This window comes from Gracilinanus agilis, chromosome 4 (assembly GCF_016433145.1).
Source record: "Gracilinanus agilis isolate LMUSP501 chromosome 4, AgileGrace, whole genome shotgun sequence".
Lineage (NCBI taxonomy): Eukaryota > Metazoa > Chordata > Mammalia > Didelphimorphia > Didelphidae > Gracilinanus > Gracilinanus agilis.
Window position 1 is genome coordinate 503,750,591 of NC_058133.1, and position 6,000 is coordinate 503,756,590.

The window sequence follows — 6,000 nt, forward strand, 5'->3', positions numbered from 1 at the left end:
CTCTCCCTCCCCTCAGGGAGCTTATACTCTAGAGCAGGGCTCGGCGACGTACGGCTCTCTTTCGAGGGCCAGATGTGGCTCTTTCTGCAGGAGCCATAAAGTCCATTTTTTTTCGGGCGCTGTTACAGGAGCGGCACTGGGAGCACTGCACGGCTCTCACGAAACGACATTTTAAAAAATGTGGCGTTTGTGGCTCTCACGGCCAAAAAGGTTGCCGGCCCTTGCTCTAGGGGCTGGAGGGAGGAGGAGGACACAGCCTGTATACGCACACCTGAAGAGGAAATGTATACAAAGACATATTTTATAATTCCTCACACTTAGCAGACATACAGAAAATGTCTTTTTATTGGGTAAATGAATGAAGAAATGAATAACGAGGCCCATGGCAGCGACTAGGGGAAACGGAGAAATCCCAAGACATAGCTCATTCTCTCAAGATGCATCTCGTTCAAGAGCTGTTGTTCAGCCGCTTCAATTGTGTCTGACTCTTCATGACCCCCGTTGGGGGTTTTCTGGGCAAAGATCCTAACGTGCTTTGTCATTTCCTTCTCCAACTCATTTGACAGATGAGGAAACTGAGGCAAACAAGATGAAGTGACTTGCCCAGGGTCACAAATACAGGTGTAAAAAGTAAAGCAGAATATAGAGTATGTCAGGGAGTAGCTATAGGATGTTAGCAGGTGTGGCTTATTGAAAGAGCACTGGTCTTGGGTTCAAAGGACCTGAGTTCAAATCCAAGCCTCGGCCTTGTACAGATTGCTTCACGCATTTGGGGGGGGGCCTCAGTTTCTTCCTCTATAAACTAGGGAGTTGGAGTAGACGGACCCTGAGGTCTCTTCCATTTCTTATGATTAGGCCTCCAAATGGATCATCTCACCAGTTTTTTTTTTTTTATGTTTAGGCTTCTTTCCAGACTTTTAATTAATAATCTCCCAAACTCTTACTCTACTTCTCAGCGTGTCTTTTGGATAGAGTTTAAAAAGCAATAAAAAAGAAACTTATTTGGAAGACAAAGGCAACAGGATGGAGGATAGGCCGGCTTCCAGGGCTAGTAACTTGGGTGTGATCCTGCCTCTGATTCATGCAGGAGAATTACAGCCCTGCACAAGTGCCTACAAGCCCAGGCCGGGTGGGGCTTGAGCAAACAGAGCCTTTAATGAAGGCAGCCAGAATCGGGCATGTGGCACCCAAAACCCTGGCCAGGGATCCCCCTTCTCCCCTCCCCAGGAAAGAAATCATCTGATAAATGGAGATGGCTGAGAGGGGGAGGCAGGTCCTTCTCTCCTTCTTCGTCTTCTCTCTCTTCTGCCTCTTCGTTTTCATAAAAAAAGTATTTCTTTGGGTCCTGCCTAAGCGTCGGACAACACTAGGCACATTTTTCGTCATTGTCTCCACTTTTCCAGGGATGACTTTCTCAGGTCAAAGATGCTGCGAGGGGAGAGCTTTGGGGTTCAGTGGATTAGAGCCTGGACGTCCTGGGTTCAGATATGGCTTCAGATACTTCCTAGCTGTGTTACCCTGGCTAAGTCACTTAATCCCCATTGTCAAGTCCTTCCCACTCTCTGCTTCTGCCTTGGAACTAATACACAGGATGGATTCCAAGACAGAATGAAAGGGTTAAAAAAAAAAAAAAAGAATGTTGGGAGTCTATCCTGGAATGGAACTCGGGTTCAGAGTCAGACTCTCTGGGTTCAAGCCCTGGAGCTGTTTTCTTGTCATCCAAGTGATCTTGGGCCAGCCCCTGGGCCTTAGTTTCCTTATCAGTAAAATGGGGTTAATGATATTTTTGCTACCCAACTTATAAGATCATTTACGTAGAGCTGGATGGGACCTCAGAAGCCAGCTAGTCCAATCTCCTCCTTTTACAGATGGGGAAACTGAGACCCGGGGAGGTGAAATCCCAAGGTTGCCCAGGACGGGGGTGGGGTCAAAGGTGGTATTTGAACTCAGATCCTCGGAGGGCAGAACCAGTTGTCTTTCTACATAGGATTGTTGGGATGGTCACAATAGACGGGGAGGATCAGTACTAGCGCATGGGAGAGGGCCTTGGAGCACAGAGCGGTCTAGGAAAAGGAGGGATTGCTGTCATTGCTGTTATGGGCGCAGATAAAGCCCTGGACGGGCAGGTGAGGCCGTAAAGATAATGAACAAGTGTGTTAATGGATGAGATCGGCAGTGTTGACATTTCTGTGTTTGAGGAGAAGTGAAGCCTTTATGGTTTGGAGGTGTGAACAAGGCGGGCCACATGGCAGACTGGATGGAGCCAGGAGGAGCTTCTCCTCCTCCTCAGTCAACTCTGGAAGGCTTCAGGGAGGAAGAGGAATTTCTATAGTCAATTTCTACCAGTAGTTTCCCCTTCATTCATTCACCAAAATGGAACCCAATGATCAGCCAGTCAACGGCTCTAGGCAGAGACCACTCAGTCCAGAAACATTCATAAAGGTCTTGTCCTCAAGGCAGAGGAGACACGAAAATGAAGGAGGCACTTGACTGGGATTCAGGAAGGTCTGGGTTCCAATCCCACCTCAGTTACTTAGAGATGTGTGACTCTGGCTAGGTCACTTCGCCTTTTGTTTTCTTTTTTAAACCCTTAACTTCTGTGTATTGGCCCCTAGGTGGAAGAGAGGTAAGGGTGAGCAATGGGGGTCAAGTGACTTGCCCAGGGTCACCCAGCTGGGAAGTGTCTGAGGCCGGATTTGAATCCAGGAGCTCCCATCTCTGGGCCCGACTCTCCATCCACTGAGCCACCCAGCTGCCCCCATATATAATATTTTTAAAGGAAAAGTAACTTTATTTTTGGGCACCGGAAGGTGGGAAGACTCATCTTCCTAAGTTCAGATCTAACCTCAGTCATATAATAGCCGTGTGACCTTGGGTAAGTCACTTAACCCTGCTTGCCTCAATTTCCTCATCAGTAAAATGACCTGGAGGAGGAAATGGCAAACCACTTTGGTAGCTCTGCCAGGAAAACCTCAAATGGAGTCATGAAGAGTCAGATATGACTGAAACAACTGAACGACAAAAACTTTATTAAAAAAAACTTTAGCGAGAAGAGTGGCATTGTTTTACATATTTTTGCAAATCTCTTTAATGTCTGGCTTAATAGGGACAGCTGGATTCTCCTATCTGCTGCTGCATTCAATCTGTTGCAATCTGTTGTTTTGGATGAAGTATATGATGAAAATCTGGTCGTACACAGATACGTAGTTGGAAAAAGAAGGAGTATTTTAATAGGCGGATAATATTTTGGTGTCATTATAAAAAGAATTTTGAGCAAATAGACCCTCTGAAAGGGTTTTAGGGACTCCCAGGGGTCCTTCAACCGCACGGAGAACTGCAGCTCTATGATGACAGCTGGTACATCTTGGTGACATCTTACGTTTATTTAAGGAGCAGAGAATTTAGAGAATCACAGATGTGGAGGTAGAAGGGTCCTCTGGGCTGATCAAGAGGTACTTCCTCATTATACAGATCAAGAAACGTTTGACCAGGGGACAGCTGGGTAGCTCAGTGGATGGAGAGTCAGGCCTAGAGACGGGAGGTCCTAGGTTCAAATCCGGCCTCAGACACTTCCCAGCTGTGTGACCCTGGGCAAGTCACTTGATCCCCATTGCCTACCCTTACCACTCTTCCACCAAGGAGCCAATACACAGTATTGACTCCAAGATGGAAGGTAAAGGTTTAAAAAAAAAAAAAAAAGAAACATATGACTAAAGAGAAGCTCAGTGGATAGAGAGGTGAGCCTAAAGGCGAGAGCTCTTGAGTCTAGCCTCAGACACTTCCTAGCTGGGTGACCCTGGGCAAGTCACTTAATCCCTATTGTCTACACCTTACTGCTCTTCTGCCTTGGAACCAGTCCTGAGTATCGATTCTAAGATGGAAGGGAAGGTTTGTTTTTTAAAGAAAAGAAACAAGTCCAGACTGGCTAAGCAGACCATCCCGGTCCCAGAGGCAGACTGGAGTCCAGCGTCCCCTTTTCCAGGTTCAGCTCTCGCTTCTTGCGTCCCATTCATTGGCTTCTAGGAGCCTCACGGCAACGCCAGGAATTTGTCAGGGGAGATATCTTGAACCTTAGACTACAGACGAGGAGACTGAGGACCCAAGAGAGGGCTGGTGGCTCGCCCGAAGTCCCCCCCCCCTCACCCACAGCGAGTCAGAGGCAGGGCTGGGTGGGGGCTCCTAGGTTGGGGCTTTGGGATCATCTCAGAGCACACCCTGCGTTCAAGAGGGGGATCATTAACTCTCCGGGGGATGGGGCTGGTGACATCTTTAGTGGTGGCATTTGGGTGAAAAATTCACAACCATCAGTTATTCAGGGAAGAGAGGGGGGAAATGAGCCATTTTTTCCAGCTAAGGAACACGACTTTCCCTTGGTGAGAGTCCACAAATCTCTTTTATGTGACTAGACCTACAGCCTAATAGAGGAAGCTTATCATAGACTTAAGAAAAAGGGAGCAATAATGGACCTTTCTTCTCCTCTACCTTTCATCCCGAGCAAAGCACCCTTCTGTAAAATGAAGGTAATAGCACTTCTGACAGAGCCACCCAGAGTTCAAGGGACAAGCCGGAGACACTGGGAGCCAGACTCGGGGGAGAACCACCTGCTTTTTTGTTTCAGCCCCATCCAGAGGCCCTTTCTTTCTTCATCTGTCATCAGGCTCTGCTGGGCCCATTGCGAAACCTGTCAGGCTCATCAGCTATTAAATCTCCTTCAAAGGCATTCGAGCATGGTGGGTGCCAAAGCAGAGACCATCTGTCTGTCTGTCTGTCTGTCTGTCTGTCTGCAGCAGGGTGAAGGCTGAAAGTCTCCTCTTCTCTTTGGATCCTGCTCCTCCCCAAAGTGAAGTGAGCTGGGAGGACCCAGAGTAGGGAGGAGGCAGAACAGGAATGTGTCAGGCATTTTATGGACTTAAAGAATCTCCAGTTTGGGGGTGACTGAGCCAAGCTGGTTCCTGGAATGAGGCCAAAGGCCCCTCTTGCTGGGAAGAAAGGGTTTCGCGTCTGCTGGGAAATGAGGCAGGTTTTGAACCTGCATTGACGTAATGGGCAGACCTTGTCAAAAATCGATCTCGATGTATGCTCATTCCGGGACAGAGAAGGGTCCTGAAAGAAGGACCCCTTTCATTGTGGTGGAAAGAGTGCTGGATTATGAGCCAAGGGACCTGGGTTCAGATCCCAAACCTGCTCCTTGTGACCTGGGTAACCTTGAAAAGTCATTTAATCTGGTGAACCTCACTTTCCTTATTTCTCCATCGAGAATGTTGGGTTAGATCCACAGAGGATTCAGGAGGATCAGCCCTGGCATGATCCCAAGGGGTCTGAGATCAACCATTCAGAGAATGGGAAGGAAATCAGACCATAGCCTCCCCTCCCCTCATAGACAATTATGGGGTTTGTCTCAAGTATAAGCACATCTAGCCTTACCTCCATGCTGACCCCTACATCCATTGTGCAAGTTCTCTGCCTCCCCACACTTAGACTAGGGCAGTTGTAACCCTTCCAGGTCCCTTCGGCAGCAGTTGTTCAGGTGCCATGGGGATCCCACCCCCAGCAGACCTCCTCCCTCTGGGTGAAGTGATCACCCAGATCCCTTCATGGCTGTGGGGCTTTAGCTTTTCATCAGTGATCAGTGAGTAAGAGCCCAGCCTCCCCTTTTCCATAGAGGGTGGGGCTCAATGAGTTGCCCAGGATGAGCAGACATGGATGGATTTCAGTATGTGTCACAAATCTTATTACATTAACTTTTCCTCAAAACCCATCCCTTTCCTGAACTTCCCTGTTTCTGTCAAGGACACCCCCATCCTTCCACTCACCAAGGTTCACACTCTCAGGATCATCTTGGACTTCCCTCTCCTCTCCTCTCCTCTCCTCTCCTCTCCTCTCCTCTCCTCTATTCTTCTCTCTCTGTCTCTCTGTCTCTCTGTCTCTCTCTCTGTCTCTCTCTCTCTCTCTCTCTCTCTGAATCTCTTTCTCTCTTTCTCTCTCTCTCTCTCTCTGTCT